This window comes from Cyanistes caeruleus, chromosome 4 (genome assembly GCF_971803275.1).
Source record: "Cyanistes caeruleus chromosome 4, bCyaCae1.hap1.1, whole genome shotgun sequence".
Classification (NCBI taxonomy): Eukaryota; Metazoa; Chordata; class Aves; order Passeriformes; family Paridae; genus Cyanistes; species Cyanistes caeruleus.
The window spans coordinates 62082605-62092760 of record NC_141704.1 but is presented as its reverse complement, the minus strand read 5'-3'; the positions used below and the strand labels follow the sequence as shown (position 1 = coordinate 62092760).

At 41.7% G+C, this 10156-nt stretch overlaps 1 long non-coding RNA gene across 3 annotated transcripts; it reads left to right on the top strand.

Moving 5' to 3' along the window:
- LOC111923414 (uncharacterized) lies at positions 1 to 9911 on the top strand. Of its 3 annotated transcripts, none has more exons than XR_015285737.1 (5): positions 1 to 320; positions 5337 to 5556; positions 6320 to 6395; positions 7392 to 7607; positions 8204 to 9911. It is a non-coding gene; the product is annotated as an uncharacterized LOC111923414 (long non-coding RNA). The 3 variants fall into 3 exon arrangements; XR_002861072.2 differs by having other exon boundaries at positions 3 to 327; XR_015285738.1 differs by lacking the exon at positions 5337 to 5556 and having other exon boundaries at positions 14 to 327.
- The last annotated feature ends 245 nt before the right edge of the window (positions 9912 to 10156 follow it).

Below are 10156 nucleotides of genomic sequence, written 5' to 3'. Positions count from 1 at the left end.
ACACATCCCGCTCCTGGACTGTGGTGTCTGCAACACGGACAGACAGAGGGACAGAGCTTCTCTCTGGCTTTTAGTTAGTTTTAGCTAGCTGAGGCAGAGGAGTTCCCTGGACCATTTTTTTTTGTTCCCTTTTTCTTGGATCTGTGCAAACCTGCTCTGGACTGAACACCCAGCCAAACCCCGGGAGCTCACGCCTGTGGCCCACTGGGGCCTGGGCCTGGGCACTTTCCAGCGCCGAAAGGACTGATAAGAACCTGAGTGAGCTGAGCTACACCACATGAAAAGGGCTTTTCTTCCTAGACTTGCCATCCCATCGAACAGTGAGAGGTTTTATTATTTAATATTATTCAATTTCTGTTAAATGAACAGCTTTTTCCACTTCTCTCCAAGGCATTTTTTTTTCCTTTCCCAGACCAGTTCGGGGGGGGGAAGGGTCATTTGAATTTTTTTTTTCCTCCCTGGAGAAACCCCCATTTGGAGGTTTTCTCCCAAATTTGCCCTAAACTAAGACACTCCTAAAGAATCCAGCTCCTTTAAGGTCTTCTCTCTCACAACCAGAAGGATGCTCCTAGCAGCACACACTGCTGCAAAAATACAGCTCTGCATTCTGTGTCTCCTTTTTCTCTGACACTAAAGATTTTTGGGTGCTGATCTCCTGTGTTTATGGATCCTTCCTCAACTCAATGCTTTAAACAAGCCCAGGGATAGGCATATCTAAAAAAAACAAACACAAATTCTTTCTGCCTATAAATTTAAACTTCCCTGTTTATCTTTTTCAAATTAAGATAATTTGATCCTTTGATACAAATCAGACTCTTGCTAGACACCCTCAGTTTCAGTAGTCTTTCCTCTACATGGAGAGATCCCTGGGCCACATATTTTGCAGTGTGTTTGGAGGTAGCAGTGACTGAGCACCAGTTTTTAATTTAGAGGTTGGCTATTCTTAGTCTGCAGCCCACTTTTGAAGATTTTGCATAGCATTTCTTTGTGATATTTTGTTGTACTACATGTTTGCGCACCATCACATAGATCTGGGGATATGAAGGGTATTCTCTTTTGCCTCTGCTTTTCCAGTTGCAAGGTCCTGCAAAATAACTGTATTTCCTATAGCTGCTGCAGAATTTCTAAACTCTTGAACATAATGTGAACCTATACATTTTCACATATTTCACTTTGGCAGCTTACAGATAGCTCTGAAGAGTCTTAAATTTTTTCTTATTTCCTTTCCTAACAGACAGCATGTCCTCCCCTTCTAGTATTTCCATATTGTCTAACTGTCCTAGCTTGACCAAACAGATTTTTTAGGTGGTCTTTTTTGTTGTTGTTGTTTTTTTTTGTTTTGTTTTGTTTTTATTTTGGTTTGGTTTTTTGTTTTGGTTTGGTTTTTGTTTTTTGGGTTTTTTTAATCCTACTTTCCTGGAATCTTTTCTGCATCTTTGGATCTTTGATTTGATACTTTAAAATGGAATCTCTGAAATGCCATACCTACTTGACTGATCTGTTATTTTAAGATCAGCCAAAAATTCTTCAAAGGATTCCTCCCTCTGCATTCTTATATGAAATCTGTGTCTTTCAAAAGTTCAAGTTTCCTTGTGAGTGCAATATTCCTTCAACTTACTTTCTGTAACTGCATGGATTGCCCTCTCACCCTGGCTTGGTTTCATGCCATTAAAAACTTTGATAGCTCCTACTCCTGCAATATTCCAGAAAATAGTTGTGAGCTTCCTTATGATTAATCTGGGCACTGTATATAAGTTCCAAGGCATGATGTGAGGCTTTTCAAGGAAACTGCAATAATGCCCGTGTGATTTAGAGGCTCTAAAAGCCCCTACAGAGCTATCACTTTTTCTCTCACTTTCAAATCTCTCTTTTTCTGCTTAATTCCTTCCTCTCTTTCACATCCTTCTCCTGATACCATGTGGCACTGGGCTTACACTCACAGCAAGACTCGTATTGGAAAGAGTATGGAAAAGCTCTGCAGAGGGTGCACAGCAATCATGGTGCACTTACATTTCTTTCCTGCTGGCTTTGCTCTCCTCAATCTCCAGGTTCCTAATTACTGACTAACCAGATCAGACTCGCTCAGCCTGCTCTTAGACACCAGACCCTAGAGATACAACAGCTGCTAATTACTCTCCGAGTTTCAACTTTTATTATGTTCAGAAGCCTGCAGACTTTCCAGCAGAGAAACAAATCTAAAATCTCCTGTCAGAGCGGGGTTTGTTTGCTTTTTCAGAGCTGACATGCCACAGCTTAAATCCCACAGCTTTACAGCAATGGACAGTGGAGGAGGAAGATGGGGACTGAGGCCCAGCAAGGGACCAGGAAAATCACACCAAGGAGGCAGGACAGCAACTTAAAAACCAAAGCCAGCTGACCTCCCTACAGGACAATTTGTAATTTCAGCCAGACATTGATCTCTGCCAGCCCCAAAGTCTATTCAGCACAGCCTTCCATCTTGCATGGGAGGGCTTTGAAGGGTTGATATGGTCCACACTGTAGCCTCATTTCAGGAAAATTCAGCAACCCTTTTTCAACTATATTTATTTTCAGTGCCACTCTTCATCACTGCTGTCATCTTCCACTTAAATCTTCACAGAATCACAGAATAATCCCAAAGAAAGCAGAGGCTGAATTTTTGAGATTCGTATTTTTGGAAAATTGAAGCATTCAACATTTTTTGGTCTAATAAAAGATTTCCAGGTGGTAATTATTCCACTCACAGCAATAAATATCTACATGAAGAGAATAAGGATTTAAACCATAGATCAAGCTGCAATGCCAAAAAAATAATATTTTCTTGCAAATGTTTCATATTTTTTCTTGGAGAGCTGCAGAACCTCTGCACACTGTTCAATGTCTGTTTCTAATTTGGGCAATTTGTTCCAAAAGCAAAAGGGGGAAAAAAAAGAGTGCAAGGCAGTGTGTTTTGAATTGTAAGATGCCCAGAGCTTTTGTCTGCCTCACAGGGTGTGATCACAGGGCCCTGAAACTGCTCCAAAGCTGGTAGGCTGAGGTTCACAGCCCTTCCAGGAAGCTAGGAGTAAGGACACAGGCTGGATACAGCCACTGGGCAAGGAAAAACACGAGGGCTTGTGTGATCTCACGGAAGGGGGAGCCGGTACTGCTGCCAGTGCTGCTGAAGTGGGCCCTGTAAACAGCAGGTCCACACTGCAGGCAAATATCTTCTCCCAGCGAAAATGTGAAAGGTGAAAGGAATCTCTTTCCCAGCACACTGGGAAGGAAGTGTGTATTGAGGCCCATGTGGAACACTCTGGCTTGGTTTTGCAGCCACTGCATTGTTTTTTCTCACCAAGAGCTGATCTCCTTACGTCGGCCATACAGTCAGAGGGATGGTCCCTACCTCTGCTTCTCGTATCTCAGCTTTCTGGGGAGGTTCTGGAGAAGAAGACTGACACTGGGCTGGGTTCCTGCCTTCAAAGCCTCCACACACATGGATTTTTTCATCTACTGTACAATGACTCCAGCTCTAGAGTCATTTATGGTTTTCCAGAGCCTTACTTGAAATCTGAGAAGTTCAGCGGTCTGGATTCAACTTCTCTTGCACATCCAGATGTCCAAGAGAGAAAACCAGACAGGTACTGCTAACACAGGACTACTCCCACTATCCAGGAGGCGAGTGAGGAAGTGTGGGAGGCAAAAAGAGAATATTCAGCAAAACTGAAAGATGGCAATAATCAATAATAAAACTTACTTTTGCAGACCATGAGTAATTAAATAGTGAACTCAGTCCCAGACAAAGCTGCAGATGACAAATTTCAAAATATTAGAATCAGAACTGGGTGTCCAATGCATGAAAATCAAGAAAAGCAGAACCTAACAATTAATTAGAATGCAATTTTGGAAAGGGTTATTAAAGTCCCTTCTGCAAACTGTCGGCACTCAAGATGAGGGACCCCTCAGTGCAGCAGTCAGAATATTCCACGTCCACTTATTGGAACACTGCTCTATCTCAACCAGGAGCATCTGACTCCAGCTGGTAGCACATAACTGCATGGAGTTCTATGTGACCCAGTCTCCAATTTCTGTTTCTCCAAATAAAGGCTGAGCAATGTGTATCTGTGAGTGTTGTTGCCGTTCCGACCATGGTTGTTGTGACAATAGGTTCACAACAGTAAATAATATGGAAGGGTGCAGACCTGCCAGCATCACACATCCATGACTATTTTTTTTTTTACCTGGCATGTCTTCTCCATTGATTTAATTACTCTCCAGCTGCTTCAGGAGGAGTATTTGTATCTTTGACCCACACTGTGTAATTTCTGCTTGCAGCACACAGCATCTTCCTGACTTGCAGAGCTGCTTCTTATTTATAGCACTGGAGGCAGGGCTGCCTCACACTTGGCATTGCACTACCAGAAAGAAATAGAAGGTTCCTGACCAGAAGAGTTCTTCATCCAAGTCAGACTAGAGATAACGGGGTGGCATCAAAAATGGAGTGGAAAAGCCTAGAATGAGGCAGTTTCACATCCAGTGCAATAATAAACAATGCCTCTGCAACACAGCAGCTGCCTCACCATCTCTGCTTTGCATTATACAATTCCTTACAGGTGGAACTCTCGTTGATACCTGCGGGTGTCATAAGTGCAGTTTACACCAGAGAGCTGCAATGCAGGTGGGAGAGACGTGATGCTAAAAAAATAGGAGAGTCTTGCTCTTATTCTTTCAGGGTATTTGGAACACTGAGAAACAGAATTTAAAAAAGCAGGTAAAAAGGCAAAAGCCTTAGCTTACAGGCTTCTGTCTCTCTTTTGTGGGGCAGTTGTGAGTTGATTTCCACAGCTGCCTCTTTTTCTGCAAGACAAGGCTGCTCTTCTCTGTTTATGAGTGTATCAACTTTACCAACAACATCATCGGGAATTATCATTCTTATAAACAATAATTTACTAGTTTCCACAACTTCCAGACTCTTTTCAGGCACAAAAGAAAGCAAATCTGTGCTCCTGGGGATGTATTTTTACATGGGTTTTGCTCCTGAGGGTTTATACTCCTAAATAAAAAATATAATACATTTCAGGAGAAGAGTGAAAGCACTAGCAAGAAACATGATAAGCATCCAGGTGGTGTTTATCCACAGAAATATGAAGTTTTAACAGCACTGTGGTAGGGCAGAGGATTCTCCTGCTGCCTCAATCTGCTGGCAGGTGCAGAAATCTTACAGAAGCAGGAGCAGCAGGCTAATCACTGCTGACTCACTGGGGCAAGCACGGATCATTAGACTCCACTGCAAGCAGGATATCATTTTGTCATTTGTCTGTCAAATGCTCTTTGCAGGAGCAGTGACCTCTTAACTGTGAGTGTTGATTTTGTTTCAGACAGAGACTCAGAGATGAGATGCTAGTTTCTGTCACATGGAGCCAGGGTCCGTCCTTGTCAAGGCTGGTTGTGTTGCACTCCGGAGCCATTTCCTAGCAATTTAAGGAGCTGCTAGACGTATGTGAAGCTGAGTGTGACCCGTCACTCATCCAAGGGACATGGAATGAGATGGGAGCACAGTGTCCTACACACCCAGTCCAGCTGCAAGGAAAGACCCTGGTGAGCATAACCAGGTCCAAGTCAAGGTTGTCTGAAGCAGTCTGGTGGGGAGGGACATGCACATGCTCTTCTCCTTTGGTCTGAGCGGATAGCAGTGTTAGGACTGGAACCATGAGCTGACACAAATCAACAGGCCAGAGAGTGGCCTAGGCACAGGGGTCACCTGGCACATCTCTGCCACTGAACCTTCTCAGCCACCCAAAGCGAGCAGCTGACTCCAAGCTGCCCAGGAGGAGCTGTGCTTGAGGCATTCTTGCTCCCGAGCAGCGCTGGGAGGGAGGAGGGAAACCATTAGCTGTCACAAGTAAAAGATTTGGCAGTCCAGCAGCAGTCTGGGAATGTTTCTGGACATTCTGCTTTGCCACTAGAGATGCTGCCACAAGGTCTGTGTAGCAAAAGATACAACCCATGGAGAACACCTGTGAAAGATGCCTCCCAGTGCACACAAGCTAGGCTCATCTCCATCAAGTCAAGGGAGTAGCACTATGGATAAGCTTGGTCCAGCACCCTCCAGAACTCTTTTTCAAAGCCTTTTTTTTAGTAACATTGTATTTGTATTGCTCACAGTGTCATCTTGACAAACTAAAACACAAACACTGCAAGGTAAATGCTAAGCTCATAAATAACTTACTTGATCTGATTTGTAATTTCTTTTACATGCAGAGCTTTATTTTCTGCTATTCCTGCTGCTCTTTCAGCTTTGAATGATTCTTTTGTTTATTATTCTAATAATAAGCAAAATTAATGTTTGTAAATGTGCAAGACTGTCGTCTGTGATGTTTTGGCTGAGCCTGTGCCAGTCGATGGAGACTCCATCCCCAGCTTCTTAAAAATTCTCGGTGAGTTAGTTATCCTTTTTCATCTGTATCATACCTTGAAAACGAAATGCTCTTTTAAAATATTCATGTGCTCCCCATAGAAAGGCATTACAAATGTCCTTAACTGACTTAACAGCTTAGCTCTCACTGACTTCCCTTCCTTACTGAGGTGCCATACCACACTGAAAATGAATGAGTGACTTTACACAAGGTTCAAAAGATGGGAATTACGCATTGTAATCACAGAGTCACTTCTAAAAACACTATCCTGAGGAGAAAATTGCCAGGAGTATTCTCCAGTTCTCAGTGCTGCAGTCTTTCAGAGTCTGGTTTGAGATACAGGTCTCCAAAAAATCCATTCTCAAGTGTCTCAAAGTGGTCACAAAAGATGCTCAGAATTGCAATTGTCCTTCAGAAACATAGGTTTAGCTTCATAAACACTTTTCATATTTTCTGAGGTATAAATCCTTCCATAGGCTATATCCTCTGGAGTTTCTCCCCCTGCCAGTGCCCTGATGCATGGCAATGCCTAATATAGCCTCAGCTTCAGTCTAATTCCCTTATTCAAGTTACAGACATATCAGGCACATAAGAGATTTTAGTTATTCTCTAAGAGGAGTGCTGATCGGGGTGAAGTTATGCAGCAGATAACTGCATGAAAAGGACACTCTTTAACATGCCACAGGAATAAGAAATAAGAATGGGAAGTAAAATCTCATGGAGTAGAAAATAGTTCATAAATAAATCAATGCTAAGGAAAATCTATATAATTAATGCAGTTTTTAACCAATATGCAATACACTGAGATTATATATATTAGTGTGATCACTTTTCAAAATAGACCTGAAATAAAGGTAGCTTTTTATATAATGCCACATTCAACTGACATCTATCCCACTGTAAACACAGTTTACAGCACAGCTCCTCTTTGTTGAAGGCAGACAAGCTCCCCCCACTGCACAACGAATTACTTGTCTATAAAAGCATCTCATGGTATTACTTGAAATTTTTACACAGCACGTGACGCTGCTCTTGGCTGCACCGCAGCTCCGGGCTAGCTCTACGGTGCCACTCCAGCACAGGCAGTCGCCAGGAGTGGGGAACGAGGGGGAAAGGTGATCCCACTGCAGAACCTTCAGAGCACCGAATCCTGCCAGGCTCTGCCAAATCAGGCGTCGTGGGTGATGGCAAAAGGAAGGAGGAGACTCACTCGGCTGTACTGCCCAGGAACAGGTTTATTGGGGAGAGGGGATGAACACAACGGTCCGGCCTGGGAGAAAACAGGACCAAAGAGAGCCCCAAGCACCTCTGTGCACTAGGTTTTACCTCAGGGGCGGTCACAGTCCAGGGTCCAATGGGAGCTCACGGAGGGAGGGGTAAGGGGAGGAGGTTACAATGTCAGGGACCAATGGGGATACAAAGAAGGCGGGAACATAACATAACAACCAATAATATGTCGAGGAAGGGATGATATACATGGAAGGAGCTGGAAGGAGAGGTGGGGTTTACGATGATGGATGGGGAGATGGGGCAGGGTAAAGGTGATTGATGGGGAACATTCAGGAAAACTGGGAGGGCTTTACATAACAGACAACTGGGGCCAAACCAATACTATCAACAGGGGGAAACAAGAACATACTATCAAGTTTTTAACAAATTCATAACAAAATTAAATAAACGAAATACAACAAGCATGAAATTGCCTTGCTTTCTTTTGTTAAGTATTTGGTATGTGGCGTTTTTCTTTTGACTGTGTTGCTTTTATTGCGGTTGAAAATATTGGAAGTAAATGTAGTGCTCTGAAAATAAGAAGTTGTGCCTTCATACAGGTGTGCAACATGGACTGTCCATGACCTCCTGGATGGAAGCTCTGTTTGCAGTTCTCACCTGACCTGAGATATCTGAAACTGACTTTAACCCAGGACACTCTGAGCTGAGCATTTGTGTGTATAAGAAAAATTGCTGGAAAAGAGGCTAATTTAAGCAGTGTCCTACGGTGCCATCTGAGAAGAAAATGCATGTTCAGTTAAAGAGATCAGAAATACCAAAGCCAAGAGGAAGTTATATCTTTGAATTAATTGGAAACTGATGGATCTAACTGAACTTAGTATGATGAGACATAGCCTCCTATAACACAGTTGCATGTAATGAAGTCACAATCATAGCAAAAGATTTCTTGTGCAGTGTAATCTATTGTCATTTACTGCACTACCGAAGGCTCTGTAATCCTATAAAAGATGCATTATTGCAAGACCTAATAATATAGAGTTGCTATACCTTGCCCAAAGCTGCTTCAGTCCTTCCAGGGCGATTGGAATGCCAAATGGGAACAAGAACTTCCTCACGTCCCTTGGCTGTATAATGCCATTTCCTTCACTGCCAAACCCTTGAAAATTCTGGAATGCAAAAGAAATCATCACTAACAAGAACCAACAAGTTTGACAAAATGTCTGATCTATCTACAAGCTGAATAAATAATGGAAATTGAGAAAGAAGCAGAAAATAACAGAATAATAGAATAATAGAATACTTTAGGTCAGAAGGCACTTTCAAAAGCTATCAAGTTCAATCCCTGCAATGAACAGGGACATCTTCAAGTACATCAGGTAATGGACTGGAAAATTACAGACCTGTAGATTTTCTCTCCAATTCATTCTATATCTAATACTAATTAGATTTTGGTCCAGGTTTAGGTTGATTGCTTGGGTTTGTTGGTGGTTTTACCAGTCAATTTGTAAACTGAGATTACCAGTACTACTGTTGAATGCACACAGTTAGTTAAAAAATCATATTCATTTTTTTTCTTCTGCTGATTATTCGTTGACCAAATATTTCAAGAAGTTTAAGAAGATGGGAATATTTTTATAGGATAGATTTAAGACAGTCTTTTTGCATGGTGTAAGCATTACCCTCAATGGCTCTTTGTGATGGGAAACACTGAGTGCCAGCAGAGCAGAAAGCTGTGTTTGTGTACAGCCTTAGTGGTCAGGCCTCAGGTGTAGCCCATTACTCCTCTTACAACAGACACATTGAATAAAATAAACAAGAGTAGAATGTGAAGAAAGTTTTAGAGATAACCATAATAGCATCTAAAATGTAATGAATGTTGCAAAAATTGCATATTATTTAGACAGTGGATTTCTTTCTTAATTACAGAGTAACTTTTTATCATTAATGAGCTTTTTTGCATGGGTCTCTTTGAATATTTATAGAATCTGAAGATCAACATTGCATGATGTACTGAAATCTATTAGTGCTGCTTATTTATTTAAAGAAAACATTCTTCTTACCCTTACTAGGTCATACCATCTGGTTCTTGCTTTGATAACAAGATAGTAATGAGCGTGATCACAAGCTAGCTCTGCATCCGTTATCATCTGCTTTTTTCACAGAGAAGAAAAAAATAAAATAACAGCTATGTTTTACGTTAGTGGGAGCTTTAATCTCCACGAGTTTACTTCTCTTTTGTTGTTCTTCACGGTGGTAGTGGTTTTGTTTTTGTCATTTCTAAGATACACATTAAAGATTGTTACTTCACATCTGTGTAAACTTAATTATTTCAATATTGTCTTATTTCCCTGGCTGCAGGTTAGTGAAGATGTTTTAAATTTTGTAATTCCCTATTTATTTTCAAATAAATGCTGTTCAATTCTTCCTCAAACTCAAGATCCAGCCTGGATCATTTATACACATGGAAGGATATGTTAATTATCTCAGAAACAATTATATCCTGGAGTGACTCCAGGAAGATTATCCTTGCTTTACATCAATTATGTAAACCG